At 47.7% G+C, this 27,587-nt stretch overlaps 1 protein-coding gene across 14 annotated transcripts in view; it reads right to left on the bottom strand.

Annotated features, from left to right (window-relative positions):
* PRP4K (pre-mRNA processing factor kinase PRP4K) overlaps positions 1–27,587 on the bottom strand; it is a 632,535-nt gene that overhangs the window by 6,687 nt on the left and 598,261 nt on the right. For 6 of the 14 annotated variants that reach the window (XR_014962104.1, XR_014962110.1, XR_014962102.1 and 3 more), the window contains one exon: positions 2,284–2,581. The exons of 4 other annotated variants lie outside the window; for them this stretch is intronic. The gene's annotated coding sequence lies outside the window, so the exon portion shown is untranslated. Of the gene's footprint in view, positions 1–2,283; positions 2,582–16,941; positions 17,043–17,388; positions 17,510–27,587 lie in introns of those variants that run through there. 4 more of the 14 variants (XR_014962109.1, XR_014962105.1, XR_014962107.1 and 1 more) reach the window with 2 other exon arrangements.

Raw genomic sequence — 27,587 nt, 5'->3', positions numbered from 1 at the left:
AACCGGAGAATGAGAGGGGCATAAGAGACGCTGCGCATACGCGGCAAAGGCCGCGTCTCGGACTGATTATGATGCTACTCACCCTTTGACATCGAGTTTGAAGGAAGCTCGCTTGAAGGACTTCTGGAGCGGGCTCTCGAGCGGTCCTTGGAACGAGAAGGTGACCGCGGAGCCTTCGGCAACTGTGCCCCCAAGAGTTTCATGCAGCGTCTTCGGCATATGTTGGTAACAGGAGTCGCACTCCTCAGAGTCATGGTGTTCACCAAGACACCACCTACAACTAATATGAGGGTCTGGGGCCGACATCTGCCATCCACATAACCCAGAGGGTTTGAACCCGGAGGACATCTAGAAGAAAGCACACTGTTTCGTTGACAAAATGTTGAGACCAGCTAAAATAACAGCCAGAGGCAACACTCTCCGGAACTGCCTTATAAGCGCGGAAAGGAAGAAACGTCAGCGTGTCGGGGGAGGGCTTATTTGGACTCTGTTGATGTCACATCCGGTGGACGGCATTGCTGCGGAGTCACTTGACGCCCTCTACCGACACGCGGAGGTACTTCTGCAGAACATTTTCCAGATCCAGTGTGGCGCCTGGGGATAATCCAAAGGAAGCTGCAGTTAGATATCTCTATGAGATGTGCATTTTTAGAGAATCTTTAACACCAAGAACTTCGTCATCGGGTAAGTACCTTTCGAGTATTCGATTTTTACAGCTAGGCAAAAAGGTCACACAAATGCACTTTCACTCAATAACGCTTTGCTATGGAGAAGGAAACAAACTGCCTACAAGTATTTGAAATCGAATTTCAGGGGTCCCCATCAGGGTCACAATATCTACCAGTGTCCGGGTGCTGGATGGGTTAATAGACCTGTGCGCTACATAGTTGACAAAGGGGAAGCACCTAGAAACTGGCAGCCGAAGAGGGGCTTGAGGATAAGTATGTGCTCCCAATGGGGCTCAGTTCGTGACGGTCTTGGGAGAACGGGGGTACAGTCAGTGTTCATGGACCCAGGCTGCGGAACTCGGGTACAGAGTGTTTGGGTAAGTAATTGAGCAGATACCATGTTTTAGGGAAAGAACACTGACACTGGGAACATGGTTAACATGAACCCTGTGCACTTCAGTGAAAAATTATATCAAAATTCCCAGGCAAAAAATGGGGGTGACCATGTCAAAAGGGGGCACTTTCCTACATAGGGATACTGCTCAAAAACGTTCGGATTCAGTCTGACGCCTGATGAATATTTTAACGTAAGGAATCTGTGGGCTAGAAGTCTCTATCAGATGTTGGCTCACATCCATTTCCCATTGTTTTAGAGGCAGCCACCAGCTTGCAACTGTATTCGTGAGGGTCTCCACGGTATCTTCTGTGTCAGAAACCCTACATATCCTTCCTCGGTACTGTGTACATCACCTTTCGCAGGTCCTGTCTCAACAATTACAAATCGACTATGACCTCCCCTATTCTGGTTTACAGTCCAATTCGGCTACTAATTGCTTGGAATATAACTACTGTAGATGAGATAACTACTGTAGATGAGGAGTAATTTTCTCAATTCTTCTCTTTCTGAGGGTGACGAACTCTTGGCAGCAGGAGCTCCTGTTACCTGATAAGCCTTGGTAAATTTATCTAGCTTAAGCTGGTGGTGGGTGACAGTGACAGACCATGAAACTGGTAATGTGTTCACCTATTCTAAATAGGGCAGAAGATCACATAGGCAAACCTCCGATGGCTCTTACTCCGTTGGCGGTGTATGTAGGGGGTGAAGACAGAGTAGTCTCCAATGTCTACATTTTGAAGTTCCGCCCGTCTCTAAGTGAGGCGGGTGGAACTTCGCATTAGCGGAGAGGGTACTCAGTAGCAATAGCGATGGAGTAAGCTGTCTGCCAAAGTCTATATCAGGTCCAGTTATTTCATATTTAAAAGTTCACATTGTTAACAAATTGCCCAAATCCCTAAAAATAAATCTTGTCTGTTGCTAGTGGCAAAGGTTACTCTAGTTAGAGTGGCAAATTTGGTACATTCAGATGACCAGTACTCTGTGAGCACACATCTTCTACTTCCCATTTCTGGATAATTAATTTATTTATCATCTTTACTGCACCTTTGGATTTACAGTTTCATCTCGAGTGACTCTAGGCTAAGCTGAATCAAGTTAACTGCAATGAACAGCGGCTTCTCATTTGGCATTATTTTTTGGCAATATGAACATTCCCACACAATTCTAACGCAATCAAACCAACATACGAATTCACACAATCAGAATACAACTAAGAGATATAATGAAAGGAACATGTACACATTTTATTAAATAAGTAACTTGCACTTTCTGTTTCAAGATGATTTAGTTATAGGTGGCCACGTAGTAGGAGCTGCAGGTTCAGTCCCTGTAGTGAGAACTTCAACGTTGCAATAGAACGAGTAGCTTTCCAGGTTAATTTGAATGTAGGTCCTTCAAGTCAATTGTGGCACAGGTGATGTAGAGCATCTTTTTAGCTTGTGGATAAGCTTATTAGTGTTCCAATGATCACCGAATATAATGTTACTCCTGTGGCACAGAACCACTTACCCTATATCTGAAAAAGAAAGACAATAATCAAGAAAAATATATTGACATCTGCCAAAGGCTACCTAATGTCGATGGACAGTTGAATCTAGGTTAAAAATACTGAGCAAACAAAGGGGAAATACCTATTGCACAACTTTATTATTGTTTAGAACTGTAGATTTACATTTACCCAACCTGCAAGATCAAGAGGGAAGCAGGCAAGCTTGACTTCCTGGAATGATGTTCCTTACATCCGGAGGGCTAACTTGAATGTACCATAAGGCAAAAAGAAAATGCTAAAGCTAACTTGTTTTTAGGAGTTTGGTGGAGCAAGTGGAAATTTTTCTGGGAGCACTTCAGATGTCCTGGGAAGAGATAGACACATTATCAAGTAAGTCTACAAATACTAAAATACATGTTACAGGGATAATGGGGGTAGAATGCACACATTACATCTTCAAAGAACACCTTGTTAGCTAGAGATTTTAGATCGAGATATTACATTTGAAAATATAGATTGTTAACTCAATGAGAAGGCATTTAGTCCCTGCTGTTTAATGGTGTCAGTGGTACAAATGGTGTGAGCTTGGGTACTAAAGTAGTTTAGCATCCTGCAAAAGAAAGCAGTGATAGACCTACATTATTTCAAGTGTAATTCTTTGTATTTAATGTCTTTGAGTGTTCTCTACACTACCTTAATCACCTAGAAATAACTGACGACATGAAGGTTATGCAAATTATAGGCTTCTCAGGATTTGAAATGACTGAGTGTAGATATAGGTTTTCTTGTATGGAGGCCTGCTGTACAAAGTAAAAACATCCTAACTGTTGATTTAGGATGCATAATGAATAGGGGAACTGGAGGTTGTACGACCAATACTCCTACAGTGGAGAAAATACAATGCGAGTTTCCAGAGTGATTTATGGTGTCTTGCAGTCCTTGACATCCCGTGAAATACAGCCTTTTTAAATTAGATTCAAGTGTGAGAGGCAAGCAAGCAATCAATGGAACCATTTTCAGCAATTAAACTATGAAACTCAAGTCTGCCTACAGAAATGCTGTTTTACTGGCTAGGTTACTGACTCTGAAACCCAGAGACCTGGGTACTAAGACTGACTTTGCACCTTAATTAAAGACCAATTATCGATCATTAAAACAATATATCTCCCAGTAGCTAAAAACTACAGGTATAAATGCAGAAGTTACTTACTTGTGTAACGATATATCTGTAAGAGACATTAGTTAGTGATAAGATTCCTTACCTTAGAATATCCCCAGGCGTCAGACTGGATCCGGAAAGTTTTCGTCAGCAGTACCCCTGCGCTTCGGTAGGCATCATCGTGCGGCTCCGCGTACGTCGCTGGCGTCGTATACGCCAAGATGACGTCATGGGAACTACTTAGACGCGCCCACGCGTGCGGACGTCAGTTCTGTACATGACTTTCTGCGCCAGGAACGCAGAGCCATGCCAGAGACCGACTACTGCTGCAATAGAACTAGGGCCTTTGAAAGGGATGACCTGAACCCACAGTAGAACTGCAATAGTGCTTAGCGAAGGTATGCCGCGAGGCCCACGTGGCTGCCTGACAGATATCTTGCAGGGGGACATCGCGTCCCAATGCTGTAGTAGCTGCTGTAGCCCTGGGAGAATGGGCGCGCAAGCCCTACCGGAGATTTCTTTTTAGCCAGAGAGTAACAGGCTTTAAAGCACAAGACAACCCATCGGGAGATAGTCCGCTTGTGCACAGCTCGGCCTTTCTTGGCGCCCACTTAGCCAACAAAGCGATGCTCATCCACCCGGAACTGTTGTGTGCGGTTGAGATAGAATGAAAGCGCACGTTTTGGGTCCAGACGGTGGAGCCACTTAAGTTACAGTTTGCCCGAGATGAAAGGCAGTGACTACTTTCGGCAGAAAGAAGGGACATGGTCTAAGCACAACCTTATCCGAATGAACCGCCAGGAAAGGAGGTTTACTCACACGCCAAGAGGAGGTGATGGCCACCAGGAAGACAGTTTTCAAAGTTAATAACCGCAAAGGACAGTTATGAAGAGGCTCAAAGGGAGCGCACATTAAGTATGTGAGAACCAGGTTCAAGTCCCACTGAGGCATCACAAAAGGAATAGGAGGGAAAAGGTGAGTAATGCCTTTGATAAATCTATTGACAACAGGGGACTTGAAAAGAGAGGGCTGATCAGGCAGCCTGAGCAAGATAGAAAGAGCAGAAAGGTAGCCCTTGATAGTGCCCAGAGCACAGCCCTACTGGGCCAAAGAATGAAGGGACAATAGGACCTCAGAAAGAGGAGCAGAAAGGGGATCTACAGCTTTCGCTGTGCACCATGCCACAAACTTGTTCCACCGACAGGCGTACACAGATTTAGTTGAGGGACGCCTGTAAGGAAGTGGGTTTCTGCTGCAGTAACTCCCCCCACTTTTTGCCTGATAACTGATGCACTTTTCCTTGTTGTGCCCTGGGCTCCTGCCAATCAGGTGCCCAGGGCCTGTGTTCATTCCCTAAAAACTGCCTAACTGCCAAAACCCAACTGGCATCTCTGGTCACATGTCAGTCCCTGGTAAATGGTACCCTAGGTACCCAGGCCCCTAAGGGCAGCAGCACTTATTGTGCCACCCTTAGAGGCCCTGTACCCTGACACACACACACTGCCTTTGCAGGCTAAGTGTTTTGGTGCAAAACAAAACAAAGAGTCGACATGGCACACATCCTTGTCTGCCATGCCCACAACACACATTGCCCTGGCATACCTCAGTCACCCCTCTAGCTGGATGCCCTATGCCAGTGGTATAGGCACAGGTGCATGAGCCGTGTGCCCCTACAGTACCCAGGTCCATTCCTGGGCACTGTAAGTGCAGTGCTGCCATTAAGAGTATATGGTGCTGGGAGGTCGTCAACACGAACTCCACAGCACCATGATGGCTACACTGAAGACAGAGAAGTTTGGTATCAAACTTCTCAGCACAGTAAACCCACGCTGATGCCAGTGTGGGATTTACTGTAAGATGCACAACAGAGGGCAACTTAGAGTTGCCCCCTGAACCTAACCTACAATCCACATCTTATCTGAGGGGCTGCCTAGGCTGCCACACAGCAGACATGTTGCTGGACCCCCGGGTAGAGAGCCATCCGCTCTCCTGGGCCTGAAACAATGCACATCCTGGGCGAGGTGCTAGATCTCCTCCCCTAGGATGGGCAGGGGAAGCTTCAAAGGTATGCCGCCTTTGTGAGCTTCTCCAGGCCACTTGCTGTACTCAGCAACTGGCCCCCACTGGTTCTGACCCTCTCTCTGGCGGGAAGATCGGCGGAAAAAGGTAAGGAAGGAAAGAGGGTGTGCCAGCCTCTGCCAACCCCACCCCTCAGGTGGGGGAGGCGAGGTGAAGCACATCTCCGGGCTCTGCCATCTTGAAAATGGGAAGCCCCGCCTAATCAGGACCAGGCTACTGCCCCCCTCCCACAGGAGAGTGGCAGGATAGGGGGTGTACCCGCCCCAGGGAGGGGACGCATTGATCCCTGCCCTTTACCTACCAGTAACGCCCCTAAATTTTGTATTTAGGGGCACCCTGAACCTTCCTTCCGGAGATCCAGATTCCGAAACAGCAAAGAAGATACAGAAACAAGATAGCCTGCCGTGCAGCTGCTAACAAGAGGAAGACACCAACTGCTTTGGCCCCAGCCCTACCGGCCTGTCGACCCTCAAACCTGCTCCTGCTAAACCCCGGCATCTCCAGTGGCCAGCAACCTCACAAACCCCGGAGGACCTGGCTACCTTGTGACTCTAAGCAACTGGGACTCCCACGAGCAGTGGTACTGCTCAAAGCAAGTAACTAACCCCTGGCATCAGCCAGGAACCGCGAACCCTGCACCCGCCAAGCCTGGCCTGTGCCGGAGTAGACAAAGACCTCGAGGACGTCCCCACGGCGACTGTGACCCCGAATCCAGCACTAAAGGACCCACCTCGACGCACCAGGGACCCCTCCAACCGCAACCAGCAGAGGGTAAGATTTCCCGACGCCAGAAGGCCCCCCTGCAAACGGCACCCTGTGGCCCCCTGTGCCAAACTCCTGGGTGCCTATCTATCCTCCAACTACCCAACTTACCTCTCAAAGTGGTGGTCGCACCAGAAGAATCTTCGTCCGCGAGCTTGCGGCAAGCCTTTGTTCGCTCTTGAGCTTCTCCATTGCAATCCATTGAGCGCCCGACGGCTCAAAAGCACCCTGCACCCGGGCGCCCGGGTGGCCCTGGTAGTGCAACTTCTACTCTAACCTACTTCCCCATTTGCCCTGAGCAAGTGACCAGGAGCTCAGCTCCCACAGCTGCGTGGCCTGCTAGCCAGCAGCCACCAACCAAGGGCCCCCTGCATCCCGTAGGATAACATTGGGCCTAACACACTCTGCACCCGGCTGCCCCTGTGCCGCTGAGGGTGTAACAACTGTACTTACCTGACCCTGGGAGACCCCTGAGTCTATGCCCAGAACCTTAACTCTGCCAGTTGCGTACTTACCCAAAAGCCGATAACTCTTTTCTTCCATAGGGTAACACTGACTGGTTTCACTTGGAAATTCTTCTAAGTGTCGAGTTTTGAAACTTTAAAATATTCATCTAAAATCAGCCGAATTACGAAAGAACAAGTTCTTTACCTTCGGTAACGATGTATCTGTAAGAAACATTAGTTAGTTAGATTCCTCACCTTAGAATATCCCCAGGCGTCAGACTGGATCCGGAAGATTTTTCATCAGCAATACCCCTTGCGCGTCGCTAGGCGTCGTCTGCGGCTCCGCGTCCGTCGTCGGCGTCTTGCGCCGGAATGACGTCGGAGTACTTAGACGCCGCCCTCGCGCGCTGACGTCAGTTCTTGTACATAGCTTTCCGCGCCAGGAACGCAGAGCCATGCAAAGACCGACACTGGTGCCAAAAATAAAATCTAGGGGCCTGAAAAGGATAACCTTAACCCTAGATGTCAGTTCGCAGAACGGGGAGGATGGGTGGGTCGGTGAGGAATCTAACTAACTAATGTTTCTTACAGATACATCGTTACCGAAGGTAAGTAACTTGTTCATCTGAAAGAAACACGTTAGTTAGATTCCTCACCTTAGAATAGATACCCAAGCAATACCATCCCCGGTGGTGGGTCTGCGAACCAAGATCACACCAGAAAGTCCTGGAGGACAGAACGGCCAAAGAAGCCATCCCTCCGGACTTGGCTGTCAAGGCAATAATGCCTGGCAAACGTGTGTAGCGAAGCCCACGTTGCCGCCTGACAGATGTCCTGCAAAGGGACACCTCGTCCCAAAGCAGTAGTAGTCGCCGTGGCCAGAGTAGAATGGGCGCGCAGCCCAGCAGGAGGGTCCTTTTTTGCCAAGGAATAACAAATTTTGATGCACAAAACGACCCACCGAGAGATGGTCCGTTTGTGCACAGCTTTCCCCTTCTTAGCACCCACGTATCCAACGAAAAGTTGGTCGTCCACCCGGAACTGCTTTGTGCGGTCCAAATAAAAGGAGAGCGCACGTTTTGGGTCCAGACGGTGGAGCCTCTCTTCCTCTTTGGAAGGATGCGGAAAGAAGGTGGGCAAGGTGACAGACTGCCCAAGATGAAATGGAGTCACCACTTTCGGAAGAAAGGAGGGACGAGGCCGGAGGACAACCTTGTCCGGATGAACAGAGAGAAAAGGAGGCTTTGAAGATAAAGCCTGGAGCTCACTCACCCGTCTAGCCGAGGTGATGGCTACCAGAAAAGCAGTCTTAAGCGTCAGCAGACGAAGAGGACAATTATGAAGAGGCTCAAAGGGAGCGCACATTAGAAATGTGAGAACAAGATTCAAGTCCCACTGAGGCATTACAAAAGGGACAGGAGGTAACGTGTGAGTAATGCCCTTTGAAAGCGTGTAACAACAGGGGACTTGAAAAGAGAAGGCTGATCAGGAAGCCGCAAGAAGGCAGAGATGGCAGCAAGATAACCTTTCAGGGTGCCCAGGGCAGAGCCCTGCCGGGCCAAAGAAAGAAGAAACAGTAGAACCTCAGAAAGAGGGGCGGAAAGGGGATCCACAGCCTTTGCTGTGCACCATGCCACAAATTTGTTCCATCGGCAGGCGTATACCGTCTTTGTGGAGGGACGCCTAGCTGCCAGAATGATATCACAGACTTCAGGAGGCAAGTCAAATGGCATCAACTGCCGCCGCTCAATCTCCACGCATGGAGGTGGAGGCAGGTTCGGGTGGAGGACCGTCCCCTGCTGCTGCGACAGAAGATCCTCCCGAAGGGGCAGACGTATCGGAGGATCGGTCAACATACTGAGTAGCTCGGGATACCAGTACCTTCGTGCCCAATCCGGAGCCACCAAGATGACTTGGGCCCGGTCGCGCCTGATCTTCTTCAGCACTCTGGGCAGAAGTGGTATAGGCGGAAAGGCGTACAACAGACCGCAACTCCACTCGTCACGAAAAGCGTCGCCGAGCGAGTGCCGCCTTGGAAATTCTAACGCGCTGAACTGCTGACATTGCGCGTTCTCTTCGGTGGCGAATAGATCTAACCAAGGCTCTCCCCACTGCTGAAAGAGACCTTGCGCCACTTCGGAGTTCAGACGCCATTTGTGATCCATCATGCACCGGCGGCTGAGTTCGTCTGCTCTGGCGTTCAGAGAGCCCGCCAGATGTTGAACCACTAGGGTGACGCCCTGGTGTTCCAGCCACGTCCAGAGGCGCAGAGCCTCCTGACAAAGGGTCCACGACCCCACCCCGCCCTGTTTGTTGCAATACCACATGGCGGTGGTGTTGTCCGTGAACACCTGCACGACACTTCCCCTGACAGAGGGAAGGAAGGCTTTCAGTGCAAGTCGGATCGCTCTCAACTCCAACAGGTTGATGTGGAGACGAGACTCCGCCGGAGACCAGAGGCCTCTGATCTCCGCCTCTCCCATATGGCCACCCCATCCCAGGAGGGACGCATCCGTCACTACGACATGCTCCGGTTGGGGAAGGGAGAGGCTTCTGCCCATGACCCAATCGCGGTCCGTGAGCCACCACTGCAACTGCTGTGCAGTGCCCTCCGAGATCAAGACATGGTCGGACAGGTTGCCGTGATGCTGGGCCCACTGAAACTTCAGGTCCCACTGCAGAGCCCGCATGCGCCGCCTGGAGTGATGCACTAGTAGGATGCAGGAGGCCATCAGCCCCAGAAGCCGCAACACTAGCCTGACCGAAACCCAGGATAGAGGCCAAAAGATGGGAATCAGGGCCTGAATATCCCGGACCCGCTGTTCCGGCGGATAGACCCGGAACTGCGCCGAATCGAGAACCGCTCCGATGAAGAGGAGCTTCTGAGAGGGACTCAGGTGTGACTTGGGCACGTTGATGGAAAATCCCAGCAAATGCAGGAGATCTGCCGTAGTCTGGAGGTGGGAGACGACTGTCTGGGGCGAGCCCGCCTTTAACAACCAGTCGTCGAGATAGGGGAAGACTGGAACCCCTGATCTGCGCAGATGAGCTGCGACCACCGCCATCACTTTCGTGAACACCCGAGGGGCACTGGTGAGGCCGAAGGGGAGCACGGTAAACTGAAAGTGCTCTGGGCCCACCGTGAACCGCAGGTAACGCAGGTGGGCCGGCAGGACGGGGATGTGGAAATATGCGTCCTGCAAGTCCAACGCTACCATCCAGTCTCCAGGGACTAGGGCAGCTAGAACCTGAGCCAAAGTCAACATCTTGAACCTTTCCTTCCGGAGGAAGGCATTGACGTTCCGGAGGTCCAAGATAGGGCGTAGGCCCCCCTTGCCCTTCTTGGGAACCAGAAAGTAGTGGGAATAACAACCACGACCTACTTCTGGGCTCGGAACGCGCTCGATGGCCCCCTTGGCCAGGAGGGCCGAAACTTCCTCGTGGAGAAGATTCAAATGATCCCCCGAGATATGGTGGTGCTGCGGTGGCATGGCTGGAGGGGTCGTCTCGAAGGGGAGGGAGTAGCCCCTTCGGACGATTTGCAGCACCCACCTGTCCGATGTGATGGACCGCCAGTGGAGCAGGTGATGGCGAACTCTGCCGCCCACTGGCGTGGAATGGGCCTGAAAGCTCGGACTAGGAAGGCTTTGAGGTGGATGCTGCCGAGGTGGATGTGGGCTGACCTCGTCGTCCTCCAGAACCGCCTCGGCGGAAACCACGTCCGCGACCGCGCGCAGGTTGGTTCTGCGGCTGGTGGCTAGGCGTACGTGAGGAGGCACCCCTTCCTTGGCCACGAAAGGGGCGAAAGGCGGAAGTTTGCGACCGCGGGGCTGAGAGGCCCAAGGACTTGGCCGTAGCCCGGGAGTTCTTAAAGCGATTCAGCGCACTGTCCGCTTTCTCACCAAAAAGGCGAGTGCCATCAAAGGGCATGTCCATGAGAGTGCTCTGGACATCACCCGAAAAGGACGTGGACCGCAGCCAGGCGTGACGTCTAAGCGCCACCGTGGTAGAAATCGCCCTACCCAGCGAGTCCGTAGTGTCAAGCCCACAGCGGATAGCATGCCGCGCTGCATCCCTCCCATTGGCCAGAGCCTGGGTAAGTCGTGTCTGGACCTCCTCCGGACACAGGGGCAGCACGTCCTCCACCGTATCCCACAGAGAGTGGGAATAACGGTCCAAGAGACAGGCGGTGTTCAAAGACCGCAGGCCCAAACTAAGGGAGGAGAACAGCTTTTTACCAAACTGTTCCAGTCTCTTGGAATCCCGGTCCGGCGGGGCATTCGGGAAGGAGGATTGGGAGGTAGAGGCCTGGATAACCAGGCTCTCGGGGGTAGGGTGTTGGGACAGAAAACTGGGGTCGCCCGGAGAAGGGCGGTGGCGCCTGGCGACGTTCCTGTCCACAGGAGGAACTGTGGAGGGCTTGGACCAGGTGCCCTGCAGAACGTCAATGAGGGCCTCATTGAATTGCAGCAGAGGCTCAGTGGAGCTTGCTGCAGACTGAAGCACCTCGGTGAGGACGTTAGTCCTCACAGCCACGGCAGGTAGCTCGAGCCCAAGGGCTGCGGCCGCCTTGCGCAGCACCACAGAGAAAGCAGCACCCTCCTCCGAAGCCACAGTCGGAGGAGAGATGAATCCAGTGTCTGGAGAGGTATCCAGACCACTGGCCTCACCCAGTTCATCTGCCCAGTCCTGTGACAGTTGAGCCTGAACGGCCATAGGATCCTCGGATCCCTCCCATTCGCCCCAATCATCCGATTCCTGGTATACAGGAGGAAGGATCGGAGCCGGGCGATAGACAAAATGTGTCTCTAGCGGCGCCGAACGCGGCGTCCATCGACGCCGAAACGGCGCCGGGCCCGGAGCGGGGCTGAACTGGGGATCGACGCCGAGCGGCGTCGGAGGTGGTACCGGTGTCGACGCCGGCGGAGGAGGCGTGACGAGGTCGACCGGCGTCGGCGGGGACTCGGGACAGGTCCCTCGGGCACTTGCGGCGTCGAGGCCGGAGCCGTCAACGGCGCCGGGGCCGCAGGCAGGCAAGGTTGCCCAGTCGGGTCCGCGGGGCCCGAAGGCGCGCCAACGGGCGTCGACGGCGGAGCCAGGTTCCTCATGGCCGAGAGGAAGGCACTGACTTCCGCCGGCGTCGCGTCAGTCCCAGGGACCGGTGGGTATGGGGACTTGCGCGGCGCCTGCGGCTCCTCCGGAGCCGCGGGGGTGGAACCACCCTGACCCTCGGCTGAGTCGCGCGACCGGCGAGGGGAGTCCGAAGAGCGGTGTCGCCTCTTGGACTTCTTGGAGTGCTTCGACTTACCCGAAGACTTGGATCCCGACGACCGATGATGACGTTGGCTGCGGCTCCGCGACCGATCCTTGGACCTCCTCCTGGACCGGGATCGAGAGGGGCGCGGAGCCGAGTGGCGAATCTCGAGAAGCTTGCGGGACCGCTCCCATCTAGCCTTCGAGGTCAGGGCCTTGCAGTGCGAACACGACTCCGCGTCGTGGTCGAGGCCCAAGCAGTACAGGCACCGGCGGTGATGGTCCGTAACCGACATCAAGCGGCTACAGTCAGCACAGGCTTTAAAACCAGGCATCCTACCGGCACCGGAGTCGAGACAAGATCAAAAAGGATCGAAAAAGTTAGTCAAAAAGTGACTAAAGGGGTAGCTCTCCCGGATCTGCACTTACTGGCGCGGAAAAAAGAAGAACTGACGTCAGCGCGCGAGGGCGGCGTCTAAGTACTCCGACGACGTCATTCCGGCGCACGACGCAGACGACGGACGCGGAGCCGCAGACGACGCCTAGCGACGCGCAAGGGGTATTGCTGACGAAAAATCTTCCGGATCCAGTCTGACGCCTGGGGATATTCTAAGGTGAGGAATCTAACTAACGTGTTTCTTTCAGATACAAATTTACTCACCTGCTATCAGGAGAGATCACAGTGCTGGATCTTGGTGTCCAGCACTGACCCTGAAAAGTAATCCTAACTGTACTTACCGGTAACTTGAATTTCCTTCCATAGGATATCATTGCCTGTTTTTTGCTGAAAAAGTTTCAAAGTGTCAAATTTGCAAACTTACAAAGATTCGTTAAAAATCGCCTGTATATAAAAAACACATTCTTTCAACTGTTTACAGGAGATGTCCCAGTGCTGGATCCAGGATCCAACACTGAGTTAGAAAAAGTAACTATAACCCCACTTACCTGCTATGTGAATTTCCTCCCATAGGATATCATTGGTGATTTTTGCTGAAAAAGTTTTCAAGTGTCAAATTTTAAAATACAATAATATTCCTTAAAAATCACTACTGTAACCAAAACGTTTTTACTCAACTGTTTACAGGAGATGTCCCAGGACTGAATCTAGGATCCAGTCCTGTGGTAAGAAAAGTAATCCAGAAAGTAATTTATTGCATTTAACTAGAAATTCCCATTGAGCTCAATGTATAATTGTGTTTGAAACTGTGTTGCCCATTGCAACAACTGTAACATTGCATTCAAAAGTCTATTGAAAAGTATTTATCTGAAGCATCTCATTCTGAGAAAGTATATTTTGATACCTATTGTTGGTTCTAAAATAAAACAACTATATATTTTTATACAAAAACCATTGGCCTAGAGTTCAGTTCTTAAGTGTGTGAGACCATTTGCTGACTGAGTGTGTACAACAAATGCTTTACACTGTCCTCTGATACTGCCTTACTGCTCGACCAAGCTACCACTTTAGAGAGCAAGGTTATATCTAACTTTAGCCTCTGCCAAACCTCTGGGGACTGTGGACTCTGTGCACACTGTACCTATTTGGGAACAGTTTATACAGAGCCACTTTCTTACAGCGCCTGGCTGCCTGAATCACATTACAGACCTCAGGAAGCAAGTCAAATGGAATCAACTGTCGCCGCTCAATCTCCACGCAAGGAGGTAGAGGCTGGACAGGTTCGGGTGGAGGACCGTCCCCTGTTGCTGTGACAGAAGATCCTCCTGAAGAGGCAGTCGGGTTGGGGGATCCACGCTCATACTGAGTGGCTCGGGATACCAAACTCTTCAAGCCCAGTCCGGTGCCACAAGAATGACTTGGGCCCGGTCGCATCTGATCTTCTGATCTTCTTCAGCAATCTGGGCAGAAGTGGAATAGGCGGAAAGGTTTTACAACAGACCGCAACTCCACTTACGACGAAAAGCGTCTCCGAGCGAGTGCCGCCTTGGAAACTCCAACGCGCAGAACTGCTGACATTGCGCGCTCTCTTCGGTGGCGAATAGATCTAACCAAGGTTCTCCCCACTGCTGAAAGAGACCTTGTGCCACTTCCGAGTGAAGACGCTATGCGTGATCCATTAGGCACCAGTGGCTGAGTTTATCCGCCCTGGCGTTCAAAGAACCTGCTAGGTGTTGAACCGTCAAGGAAATGCCTTGACGTTCCAGCCATGTCAAGAGGCACAGAGCCTCCTGGCATAGGGTCAACAACCCCACCCCGCCCTGTTTGTTGCAATACCACATGGCGGTGGTGTTGTCTGTGAACACCTGCACTACCCTCCCCTTGACAGAGGGAAGGAATGCTTGCAGTGCAAGTAGGATCGCCCTGACCTCCAAAAGATTGATATGGAGCTTGGACACTGCCGGAGAACCGAGGCCTCTGATCTCCACCTCTCCCATTTGGCCGCCCCATCCCAGGAGGGACGCATCCATCACCACTGTGTGCTCCGGTTGGGTAAGGGAGAGGAATCTGCCGCTGACCCAACGCTGGTCCGTTAGCCACCACTGCAAGTCTTGTGCAGTGCCCTCCGAGATCTGGACGTAGTCGGACAGGTTCCCCTGATGCTGCGCCCACTGGAACTTCAGGTCCCACTGCAGAGCCCGCATATGCCATCTGGCATGGTTGGTTAGCAGGATGCAGGTGGCCATGAGTCCCAACAGCCTCAAGTTTGTCCTGACCGAAATCCAGGACAAGGGCTGAAAGATCGGAATCATAGCCCGAATGTGCTGGACTCGCTGTTCGGGAGGATAAACCCAAAACTGTGCCATGTCCAGAACCGCTCCGATGAAGAGGAGTTTCTGAGAGGGAATCAGGTGCAACTTCGACACGTTGATGGAGAACCCCAGCAAATGCAGGAGGTCGCCTGTAGTCTGGAGGTGGGAGACGACTGCCTGGGGCGAGCCCGCCTTCAACAGCCAGTCATCCAGATAGGGGAAGACTGAGACCCCTGATCTGCGCAGATGAGCTGCGACCACCGCCATCACTTTCGTGAACACCCAAGGAGCGCTGGTAAGGTCGAAAGGGAGCACGGTGAACTGAAAGTGCTCGTGGCCTACCGTGATCCGCAGGTAACGCCGGTGGGACGGCAGGATGGGGATATGAAATTAAGCATCCTGCAAGGCCAACGCTACCATCCAGTCTTGCAGGTCTAGGGCAGACCAGACCTGAGCAAGCGTGAGCATCTTGAACTTCTCCTTCCGGAGGAAGCGATTGACGTTCCGGAGGTCTAAGATAGGACGCAGGCCCTTGTCCTTCTTTGGAACCAGGAAGTAGTGGGAGTAACAACCACAACCTACTTCTGGCGTCGGAACGTGCTCGATGGCCCCCTTGGCCAAGAGGCTGCAGTCGGCTGTGTCAAGGCCACAACGGATAGTGGATTTTGCAGCATCTCTCCCCTCGGTAATGGCTTGGGAGAGCACCGCTCGAGCTTCTACTGGGCACTGAGGCAGCACCTGTGCTACAGTGTCCCACACAGTATCGGAATAGAGGCCCAACAGGCATGCATTATTCACCACTTGCAACCCGGAACTGGCAGAGGTGAAAATCTTTTTTCCAACCTGCTCAAGTTTTTTAGATTCTTTGTCTGGCGGTGCGAAAGAGAATGCGCTCGGAGAGGCAGAGGCTTGGACAACCAGACTCTCAGGCGTTGGGTGTTGCGTGAGAAAACTGGGGTCGGCCGGGCGATGGCGACGTGCCACACTCCTATCCACAGGAACCCCTGCATTAGGCTTGGTCCAGGTGCTTAACAGAATGTCTGTAAGCGCGTCATTAAAGGACAGTAGCGGCTCCGCCGAGGTCATCGCCGGCTGCAGCACCTCAGTCAGGAGATTGGTCCTGATAGGCATGGAAGGGAGCTCGAGGTTAAGAGCCTCAGCCACCCTACGCAACACCACAGAAAAAGTCCCAACCTCCTCCATAGCTACCGAAGAAGGGGAACGTGTACCAGGGTGCGGAGAGAAATTCAGATCATTATTATACAAACAAAAACTACGACTGACTACTAGTTTAGCACTTGCAATCCCAAAGTCTCATCATTAGTATTTCAAGTCCTGTGCACAGTACTTCCGGAGTGCGTCGTAGGGCTACTCCACTGAGGATCAGATGAAGATATGAAGTACAAAAAGGAAGGAGCACTAGTCAAAAGACGTCCAAATCAAATAAGTATCTTTGGTTATTCTCTTTATTTTCTTTAAGGAAACTCAGCCAACGCGTTTCGTTCCACGCAGGAACTTCTTCAAGGCTGCAGACAATTAACATACAACATAGAAAAACATTTATAATGTAACTATAGACAATAAAACATGTATCACTTAAGATGTACAAAGAGTCCACAAACAAAAATGTAAATTTTTTGAGAGAATTCACAAACCCACAAGGTCAGAGAATACATAAAAACCAGTCATAAATGATCAACGTATATATTTAAAAAAACAGAAACAGTATACAAAAGACACATTGATGACAAACTTACAGGTTGTAGTGTTACGGCAAGCACTAATTGATGTGTGTATACATCTACATCGAATCTCAAAAAGTATTGCTAGTGGAAGTGTTGCAAAAATTCGGACATATGGCAAGATAAATCCGTTGCTCCAACCACTAGAGCCAAGTAGATAACAGTAAAGACACCAACGAAAATAAGGTCTAAATACAACAGTGAAGAGGATTCAGTGCAAAAAGATTCAACACTCACCAAATTCAAATCTTTATGGCAACAAGAATGCACCATGCCATGTGTCAGTATCCCACATGCATAGAGATTTTTGGGTTCCAAAATCTAGTTAGAAGATATATCTATATACAAATATAAAAATAAAAATATTGATGCTTAAAAACTATATTATTGGTATTCCTAAATCTCAGAGATATAAACCCTATTATAGAGTATAAACTCAATATTGATTAATGTCCTTAAATGAACCCAACATAAGTTCACAGAACAGAATAGAAAAACCCTCATTCAAACAATATGTGATTGGCAGTACATTATCCACAATAAGAACAGAGTAAAAGAGGGTGTTAGTCTCAACGCGATATAAGAGACAAGAACATTTATTTAATAAAAACAGGTTGGAAATATAAGTCTAACGGGGTCAATCATTTAATAAAATGGCTGTAAGTTGATACGTAAGAAACTTACCCCCAAAAGTAATATGATGGCAATTTTCTTAGAATAAGGTAGTTGTGGATGGCCAGAGCTACAAGTACAAATATGACTTGTGCTCCACAGATAGAACCAAATATGAACGGGTTCCAATAATCTGGGAATCAATAAAGATGTAATGACCAACTATATACTAGTATAACGACAAGTTTATGCACCGCAGAAATTGATACCATGCAGTATAAATGACAAGCATTTCAGAGAAATAGAAGTAAGCTGTGACCCCAATTGTATATCCTGCACAACCAATATATATGCAAAGCAAACTCATTATAAGTTAAAAAACGACTGGAACATCAAAGATATAAAAGAAATAAATATATATTATTACAAGGTCCCCGTTGATGCTGGTGGGAATACACCAAAATAAGAGCACACCTATGGTTCTTAGAGTTTGTTAGAAACTAGAAATCCGTTTGATATCACGTTCAACAAAGTCACATTAGAGAGTGACCTATCGTATGCGCCCAAAATGCTAAAGACAAGCATACGATTGAAAAAGAGCCACATATTAAAGCACCATAACATAATAGACAGTCGATACGATTCGAACATTGAGAAAATATATAACTGCCCAGGATCGCAGCGTCCCGCTTATGCAAACTCAAGCACTTATAGTTTCTAACAGGTTAGAGAAATTTAATACATAAGAATATATAAAAAAGAAGAACGTACGACCAATAGGTCATATACAAGCAAGGTCCATACCTCGGAAGTCCCACGGTCCTAGTTGATCGAAGGTAGAAACAGAAAAGTGCGACCAATTTGTCGAAGTCGCGCTCCTACTATTATTGAGTTTGAAAACGCCGCGCATGACGTGGTATGGGATCACATGATCTACATCACCATGGTCGGCGAAAAGGGTGAATGAGAAGGAAAAAGCCATCGCCATGATGGAAAGGAGTAAAACTCCATTATGATATGAATTACACTGAATAAGTCGGGGTGAAAATATATAAAAGGGGCGTATAGATAACAACGCGATCTCATGGAAGCCTCTATTGTAAATAGCATAGCGGGATAAATTTTTTAAAAAAATATTATTTAATCGAAATTTTTGGTGTTATTACAATTAATTTGGCCATGCGAAAAAGCACGCCAATATTATCAAAAAAGAAGAAAAACTAATGTAATCCTCAATGTTATTGGACAGAGGGGGGCCTGCAGAGAGACATAGAAAGCGGTAGAAAATGAGAACCAGGATATATAACCGCCATGATGGAAAGGTATATGCAACCATCACTATTATGTTATAGCTGTAGAACAAAAGGGGCGAAAAGGTATACAGGTAGCCGAACGACTTCTCTTTACCATATTGGACAGCTAAAGCGGAACCTTAGATGCAGGAGAATGATTTTGAAAATAAAATTACAAAAAGTTGAAAGTAGACCCTCAAAGAGGCTTGATAATAAAGGCATGTAACCCAGTAAGGATGGGTGTATCAAAAACGCATTTCTCCAATCATACCCCAGCACTCAATTAGGGGATAGTAAAAAGAATCAATAATCACTATATGATACGACAGTCAATAATTAGTATGACATAAGAATTAATGATGATACACTAAGGGCAATATCCTAAGAGGTCTAAAATGGAAAGCGCAAGGGATGCTAGTAATCCAAGTAAATTATAGTACGGAAATCCAGGGTAATAAATACTATATGTTAGATTGATGCAAGGATAGGCTGATGGGAAAAGTATGTTGTTAGAGGAAGTAATGCATCTCAGAATCAGAGTTGTGCCCTAATGTCGTGGCACGTAAACGACAAATCCATTTAGATTCTAACTTTCTGAGTGCCAGCTCCCGATTCAGACCTCTTTTGCCTATAGGAACATGGTCAATACCATGGAACCAAAAACTGTTACTGTCAGTATGTGTGTTAGTATAATGGTCCGTGATAGGGTATCTGGTGTCCCTATTGAGTATTGCTCTTCTATGTTCCTGTATACGCAATTTCAGACATCTCGTGGTGCTTCCTACATATATGGTGTCGCATTCACATCCCAGGATGTAAACCACATATGTAGTATTACAATTGATAAAGTGGTTCAGATAATAAGTACGAGGGCTATTATAGGAAAAAGATTTGATTTTGTTCTTCCCATTATTGCAAATATTGCAAGAACCACACGTAAAGAAGCCTTTAGGTTTTTTTGGTAGCCAATTGTCATTCACTTGCGGTGTAACAACATAACTAGGGCACAGTTGTTTTCTTAATGAAGTACCTCTCCTATACGTAATGGCTGGCGTGTTGGTAATACAATCTTTGAGTCCTGAGATCGAGGAGAGGAAATGCCAGTTTTTACGTAGAGCATTGAAAATGCCACTACTGTGGGTTGTGTATTGCGTGATAAACCTCATTTTCTTTTTGTTTTCATAGTGCCCTTGTTGAATTGGTTTTTCAGCTAGTGTAGAGTTCCTATTTGTACAAATGATTCGCTCCTCTGCCTTATCCAATATTTTGTCATTGTACCCTCTATTTTCAAATCTTTTCCTAGTTGCCTTTATGTTGGTTCGAAAAGTCTCCTCTGTGCTGCAATTCCTTCTAATGCGAATCAGTTCGCCAAAGGGAATATTGTTTATAACTGAGCTAGCATGGGCACTAGAAGCATGCAAAACAGCATTGCATGCTGTCTCCTTTCTGTATAATTTACTCTGTATTTCTCCATCCTCAATAAAAAAAATTATATCAAGGAAATTAATATTGTCCTTGTGATAGGACATCGTCAGTCTGATGTTGAAAACATTATCATTCAGATACTCAAAATATTGATGTAACATCTCTACAGATCCCGACCAAAGACAAATAATATCGTCAATGTACCTCCCCCAAAAGACAATGAATTCAGTCCAGGGGGAGGCACCGCGGGCCCAGGCATGCTCCTTCTCGTACCACCCCATGAAAAGGCAAGCGTACGAGGGAGCAAACCCGGAACCCATCGCTACGCCCTTGATCTGTTGGTACCAGTTCTCATCATGAAGGAAAAAATTGTTCATCAAAATTATCTCCACCATTTCAACAATCATTTCATTATATTCATAATGTTCAGCGCCATCTCTATCTAAGAAGGTGCGCATAGCCATAATGCCGAAATGCTTATCGATACATGTGTATAGGCTTACGACGTCAAAGGTCACGAATAGGAGTTCATCAGACCATTGGAAATTCCTGAACTTGACAAGAATATCCTTACTGTCCTTTACGTATGAGGGAAGATCAAGGACGAATTTCCCTAATTTAGCATCTACAAATTTGGATAGGTTCTCTGTGCATGACCCCACCCCCGAAATAATTGGTCTACCCGGGGGGAAGGGCCCCCCCTTGTGTATTTTTGGTAGAACATAGATGCAGGGGTAGGAAGGACAATGAACTCTCAAGTATCTGTATTCATCCTCAGAAATAAGACATGTATCTCTCCATTCGTTGAGCCTACCATTGATCGTGGTGACAAGGGTGGGAATGGGATTACGTGCAATCGATCTGTAGCATAGGGTGTCGCCAAGTTGACGATTGATTTCGTTCATATAGTCTGAGCGGTTCATTACGACCACATTCCCACCCTTGTCTGCCTCTCGTATTACAATGGTAGTGTCATCCCTTAGACGTTGTAGGGCTAGTCTTTCAGTACAAGATATATTTTGAGTTGGTTTAGGTTTGAATTTATTCATTTTTTTCAAAGCATATAATTCCTCCGACATTTTTTTATGAAAAACGTCAATATTGGGATCGTAACCAAAGGTAGGCATAAATTTTGACTTAGGGCGGAGGCCACTTTCTACCTGGCCGTCTTGTTTAATGTCAAAATCATTGAGTAAGGTAGACATGTCATAACCATCATCATCACAGATTGAGAGGAGGCATTGTATATTTCTAACATCGGCAATTGAGTGGGGACTCGGTTCACTCCAAGGGATACCCTTGGGTGGTTCCGGAGGTCTGTTTGCAAAAAAGTCATGAAGCTTCAACATCCTTATGAACTTAAAAAGATCAACATGTGCATTAACCAGATCTCCACTCTGAGTAGGGCAAAAATGTAAACCTTTACTGAGTACACTCGTCTCATCTTCATCAAGTGATTTATTGGACAAATTAACAATTTTCAAGTGACAACCATCATCAGCATTGGCAACCAACATATCACAGTTCTGCACTACTTGGCATTTAACTTTTTGGTTCTGCCTACAGGTTCCGGTTTTCCGATTGTAGTTTTGGAACTTGCCTTTTTTCCTCCTCCCTCCCCGTCTGGTTTTTGTTCTTCTCTCTTTTGTTGTAATCTGTTTGAAATACGCAATTTCGCCAGTTCTTTCTGAAAAGAAGTGACCCCTTCCCCTAAAGGGACATCATTTGTCAAGGAGGATGAAGCAGTACTCCCCTGTGATGACACTGATAAGTTACTTACAGAACTAATATCATCGCTTTCACCTTTGTCCTCTCTATTCCTCTTCTTGTCCTCTAACCCTTGCACGTTATCAAATTTCTTATGGAAAGTGTAGATTCTTCCGTCACGATAGTCTCTGTCGTCTCTCTTAATTTTTCTTAACTTTTTGTCTTTTAAGTAAATCTGATGGTTGTCCATAATCTGTTTTAGAATGGCATAATTTTTCTCTATTAAATCCTTCTCTTCCATCTCACTAATTAACTTTTCAATTGCACTTATCTCTTCCTGAAGTTTTTCCCCTTTTACCATAGCATGTTTAACTAAGATATTCATCATGGTTTGTGATGCTCCCTCCAAGTTACACTCCCATTCTTTGAGGAGTGCATCACTTAGGTCTTCAAAGGTGGGAAAAATTTAAATCCGTAAACCCCTTGGAAACTTGCCATTTTCCATATACTGTTTAAGGGTAACTCCGTCCCACCAACGGCTAAGTTCTTGCTTTTTCAAACGTTCCAATTTTATAAACAGTGTTTTTAAACTATTCTTTTCTGTAGATTCTGGACTGGTTTTTTCTTTAGAAATCCCTGTACCAAAAAGGTTGTGAGCCATCTCCTCGCGGCCATCGTCGAATTTTGACATATTAATAAATAGATATTATATTATTCTATTCACGGGATGAGTGCACAAACAGTCAACAAAATATTATTATACAAACAAAAAATTCAGATCACCTGGACCTTCCATCTCACCCTCCCACAACGGTTCTTCCTCACATTGAGCTGCGAGAGGGTCCTCAGACCCCTCCCAGTACTCCCCTTCGTCCACCTGCTGTTTAAGAGGCCGGTAATGAGGTTCTGTAGCGATCCGAACCCGTGAATTCGGTATCGTAGTACTGACACGATTTCGGTACCAATGATCCATTGTATACATGACAGTGTTTTCGCTGCGCAACTAGCATGAATTCACTGGAAAATAGGGCATTCTGTCGTAAAAGTCATGGCATCCATTTTAGTTACGGCATCCATCTTGTTTCTTGCCCTCACATAGTCAATGAACGGACGATGACCCCGGCAGAGTCACCTTGTTAAGGACACGTAAGCTCGAGCCCGAGAAAGGCTGACGCTGCATGACTAGGCAGAATCAAGCTGCCTCCCTTGCCTGAGGCCAGTCCTGCTATACTGGTTCTCGTGTCCGTTGTCCTGACTGAAAGGCCGAAGACGGTAGCCATGCCCGTTTATGATCCATAAACACCTCTTATCCTACATTTCAATCCTTTGCACCTGGCTCTGCTCCTTTCCTTCTGGGCTTTTACAATGGGGAGGTTACGATTTTTATGATGGGGAGGATCGGGCGAAGAATGGAAAACTGTCGAGAGGATCTGATCGAATACTGAAAACCTACAACTAATTATTGTTTGATGTCAAATTTACTGTTTGTTTGGGATACCGGGTTGGGCATGAGAAATATTTGTGTAATGTTGCCTAAAGACATTTTGCGTGTATTTAAAGAGTAACCCACTTAATGCAATTCGAACAGGCTCGTAGATTCTGCCTCTGTGTGGTTCCTATGATTTCTGTGTCCCTGCAGTAAATAAACCTTGGCCTTTGACGCCACCATCGAGAAGCCCGTGTCTCTGTTTATTTGTGCACCGAGACAGGAGGAACTCAGGGGTCTTCGGGTGTTGTTTCCCTGACACCTCTGGACTCTTAAAAGTCCAGAACCTCAAATTGGCGCCCAACGTGGGGCGACGTCATCCGGTACCGGTCCAAAGCCTGAAAAGTTCGAGAAGTTTTGTGTGAAGATTCCGGAGGGAGGTACCCCGCTTCATCGATCCCTGCATGTCGTAAAAGTGGCCCGACGATCTCTTCCACGAGGGTTCCCGTTCCCAGACGGCTACAGAGGACCGCTGCCCTGACTGTCGCCCTGTCTTGGACCCGAGGTGCAGACCTTAGTACGGCGAGACGTAGACGGGTTCTCCTTGGTGACGTCTTCCACATTTCAGTTAAGTATTTAGTTACGCTCGATTTGGTTGTTCCTTGTTGCTCTTGTTTGATTCGTAGATTATCATTGGTTGCTCTTGTTTAGATAATCTTTGTTTTGGTATTGGTTCATTTTGGTAGGCCTAAGTTCTCTGCGCATTTTGGTTGGAATTTGTTTTTGTTGTCATGACTACCAGTAGTAATTGTTTCTTGTCCTGGTTACGTTGCAACGGGGATTCCCGGTTGGAGGATTCGTGTTCGGTTCCTCCGATTGGAACTCCTACGTATGAGCTCTATTGTAAACATGGTGTGGGTCCTATTACGTATAATGAAGTATGGGTCCGTTATACCAAAAAAGATGGTGTCCTTAGTTGGCCACCGCATGGTAGCTTCGAAACGGAAATACTAGATAATCTAGAAATTAAGTTGTTCCAGAAAAAAGCCCGGCCGGCAATGTTTGATTCTTTTCGCATATGGCGCAAAGAAGCCAAACAGAGAGAAATTAGGAAAACGAAGAAAGAACAGAAAGAGAAAGGGTTGACTTTAATGGAGTCTGCTAGGCAGTTGCATGTCAACGAGACTGAGAAAGCAATGGAGATGGCGAATAGAAAATATAATTTGGCAATTGATAAGTGTTACCCTGTATTGCCATCATGTCCTGCTAAGCCGATGGAAGATCATGAAAAGGATCCTCTGTTGTTTTACCTGTTGAATTCACCTCCACCGTATGCACAGGGTATTACAGTACCTGTTGTACAGCCAGCTGCTGGTCAGCCTGGAATAGTTGCTCCACTTCCTTTGATTACAGCTCCTATCCTTCCCGTGGTTAATGTTCCTTCGGCACCCCCTCTTCCTGGGTTGCCCGTTCCGCCTTTGCCTGTCGTTTCGCAAACTGCTTTACCTGCTACTCCCACCCTTACTATTTCATCTGCTCCAGCTGCCCTGCTCCCGAACCCTGTGAATATTCTGACTCCGCTTTCCGTTCGTCGGAAAATAACCGACTCTGTAACTAATATCTTAACTCCTCTCTACGGGTCTTTAATTGGGACCCCCGTTTCTGACTCTATACAGAGACGTAGCCAGCTTCCTGGTTCCCAAGAACGAGACAATTTAGATTCGACAGCTCTTAGGTGGATGTCGAAAGCTGTGAAGTATGATGCACGAAGAGTGTTAGATACATTTATGCAATGGAATGAACCAACTCAACGTTATGTTTTTGACGTGATGTGTTCTCTTGTGCGTGAAGAATGGGAAGATGATGATTTAGACTCCGTCCCCTCTGACCTGATAAATATTCAACAGAAATTTGCCGCAGGAATGGTGATAGGTCCAGAAGTAAGGGGAGCGATAGAACTGATTTTAGCTTATAGGGATGAGTCCCCTCTTCGAGCGACAAGAGACCCTGATGGTTCACCGATTACTACTAGGAAAAGACGAGGTCAATATCCAATGAGGGAAGTTCCACCGATATGGCGTGATGCAGTTCAAGCTGATGGGAACTTGGGTATTGCAGCTGCCCCGGCACATTTCCAGAGAGTGTGGATACACATCCCTTGGAAACGGGCTGAAGTATTAGCAGTAAAACAAGCATTACCAGACCCACGTAAAAATCCTGCTGGTTATTACAAAGAGTTAACGCAGACAGTTCAAGCGTGTGTCATGAATTTGGCAGACATTGAAATGTTGTTTGGTAATGTGGTGCCACAGCCTATATGGGCCAAAATTCGGCAAGAGAACCACCCAGTCGCCTTAGGAGGTGATTGGGCAGCTATTATAGCGGCAGATGCGCAACAAGTTGGCGGTGCTAAACCAGAACCTCTGATTGCTGCCTTACCTGGCAGAATAATTACTCTGATGAAAACGCTGATGCCAGCGTTATGAGTCAATTGGGATAAATTATCGGCATGCAAGCAAAAGAAGGACGAAAGCGTCTCTGACTTCTTCACTAGATTTGAAGAGACCTTCGTAGATCACAGTGGGCAAGATATGAGTACTGAGGGAGGCCAGAGATTGTTTGTCGACAAGTTTGTGTTTAATTTACTACCTGAGCTTAGTAACAAGTTAAAGGATTCTGAAAGTGCATGGGCAGTATCGACGACAGCACAGATACTTGCAACTGCTCAGTATTACGAGAATAGAGAGAAAGAAGAGAAGGAAAAATCAGAAAAGAAAACGAAAGATTTAAAGACCAAAGTTCTTTTGCAACAGGCGTATCCGCCTCGTTCGAATCAGTCAGATTCACAGCAGCGAACCCAGTTTCAGCAGCAGCCACAATTCCAGCAAGGGACGGCCCAAAGATTTAATTATGGTTTTCCCCGACAACAGTTAGCATGGAATCAGTGTGCTTATTGTAAAAAGGAGGGTCATTATAAGAATGAGTGTCCAGTTCTGCACCCACAAACTAGTGGTGTCCCAGCTCAGAGAGGTAATGTTGGGTTTATGCAAGCTCCTAGAGGTAGAGGGCGTGGTATGATGACACCACAGACTGATCACCAATCGAATTATTTCGATCAGCGAAATGTACAACCTACGCAACCAGGTAGATCTCCACAGTATCATGTTGAAGATCACTATGATCATAATGAAGAGATTCAAAGAAGCGAGCAATAGGACAGCCGCAGGCAGAGAGAGGGAGTAGTATCAGTTCCAGTTGATCAGAGTGGACCTTATGTCACAGTAGTTACCACAGGCGTGGTCGGACCGTTTCTGTTGGATACTGGTGCGGCAAAAAGTTCAATTATGCATGCGAAACTCCCTGGCGCACCTTTGTCTGGCTTAACGAACACTTCGGTAGGATTCTCAGGCGCCCCTGTTCACAATCCTGTTTCTAGTCCTTTGTCAATTTCTGTTGGGCCGTGCGAACTAGAAGCACCCCTTATCCTAACAACCGGTTGTAATGAGAATCTGCTTGGTTTAGATCTGTTGAAACGCCTGCACGCGACACTGTACTGTTCTCCTTCGGGAGTACAGCTCACATTAGGCAAACGAGTCATCTCTCCAATGTATATGTCGATGGACAAGCTCCCACCGGAGCTGCGTTCTCTCCCTGATACTCTTTGGGCGACTGGTCCTAACGATGTAGGCCTCTTGGAAATTCCCCCTTATGTGGTAAGTCTGAAAGCGAATGTTAAATTTCCACGAATCCCACAGTATCGGATTTCGAATGAAGGTGAACGAGCACTCTTGCTGATTGTGAAAGACTTAATACAGAAAGATGTGATTGAGGAAACTAGAGGAAACGTCTGCAATAGTCCTGTTCTGCCGATTTTGAAACGTACTGACCCTACCAAACCTCCAATTTACAGATTTGTGATTGACCTCAGAGAGGTTAACAAAATAGTGATTCCACAGTTTCCTGTGGTACCAGATATCACTGCATTACTGACATTGATTCCTGCCTCAGCTTCATGGTTTACAGTGATCGACTTGAAAAATGCCTTTTTCAGCATTCCCATAGCCGAAGAAAGTAGAGACATTTTTGGTTTCTCCTTAGGAGGTCGCAGTTTCAGATTCAAACGCGCTCCACAAGGTTATTGTGAAAGCCCTTCAATTTACAGCCAAGCATTAAAGAGTCAATTAGATGCCCTTGTACTTCCTCATGGTGTTGCTCTGATCCAATACGTAGACGATCTTTTACTGGCAGCTGATGACAAGGAAACTTGCAAAGCAGCTACAATTTCTTTGTTGCGTCATTTGTCAGACTTACATCACAAGGTGTCACCTTCTAAACTGCAATATTGTTGCCAAGAAGTGACCTACTTAGGTCATCTTTTGTCAAAGGAGGGAAAAAGGTTGACCCCAGAGAGAATCAAAGCA

The sequence above is a fragment of the Triturus cristatus genome, chromosome 5_2 (genome assembly GCF_964204655.1).
Source record: "Triturus cristatus chromosome 5_2, aTriCri1.1, whole genome shotgun sequence".
In the NCBI taxonomy this organism is placed as follows: domain Eukaryota; kingdom Metazoa; phylum Chordata; class Amphibia; order Caudata; family Salamandridae; genus Triturus; species Triturus cristatus.
Note: the sequence above shows the minus strand (reverse complement) of the source record. Positions and strands in the feature narration are given on the sequence as shown.